This window comes from Etheostoma spectabile, chromosome 21 (assembly GCF_008692095.1).
Source record: "Etheostoma spectabile isolate EspeVRDwgs_2016 chromosome 21, UIUC_Espe_1.0, whole genome shotgun sequence".
NCBI lineage: Eukaryota > Metazoa > Chordata > Actinopteri > Perciformes > Percidae > Etheostoma > Etheostoma spectabile.
This window is the reverse complement of record NC_045753.1, coordinates 10,194,021-10,194,627: the sequence shown is the minus strand read 5'-3', so window position 1 is coordinate 10,194,627 and position 607 is coordinate 10,194,021. Positions and strand designations below refer to the sequence as shown.

The 607-nt window shown below is 36.9% G+C and overlaps 1 protein-coding gene across 1 annotated transcript in view; it reads left to right on the top strand.

The window, feature by feature from the left end:
- Positions 1-607, top strand: part of LOC116670886 (PH and SEC7 domain-containing protein 1) — a gene marked incomplete at its 5' end in the record, with an annotated part of 69,216 nt that overhangs the window by 17,114 nt on the left and 51,495 nt on the right.

Genomic DNA, 607 nt, shown 5'->3' with positions numbered 1-607 from the left:
TCTTATAGCATTTGATTTCTTTTTTTTATGGTTTCCAAAACAGTATCCGGACTAAACTTTGACATGTACCCATCTGTGATCCACTCAACATCCTCTGATCTTAACTATTTAGTCAAAATAATTCATAATTTCTGCCTTTTTAACTAAACTAACTTAGGCATAATTTGATATAAATGAGGTTTGTTGACCATGACCTATTTTTAAACCAGCTCAAGTTTTTAAAAAAAAGCGCCAAAAGCTGGAAAAAGTGACAAATGAATCAGAAAAAGCAACAAAAACATCGGAAAAGCACAAAAAAAAAAATGTTCATTTTCAATTTTCACCTGGACGGACAAGTTCATGGTTAACGGGAAGACCACACGAGGGTTAGATGGGATGGATCAGCACGTAAGAAGCTAGCGTGGTGACAGCCGGACAGATTTGGGAAAGAGGAAGGAAGAATGAAGGGGTGCCGTCAGTCCAGGAGACGGCTAAGGGGGGCGACATTTGGAAAAAATGCCCTATAACATATCGCCAGATTATTTTATTTTTATTTTATTAATTTATTTGACAGGGACAGTGTGTATTAATCAACATCGCTGTAAATGCACCAGAATTAGCCAAAAGG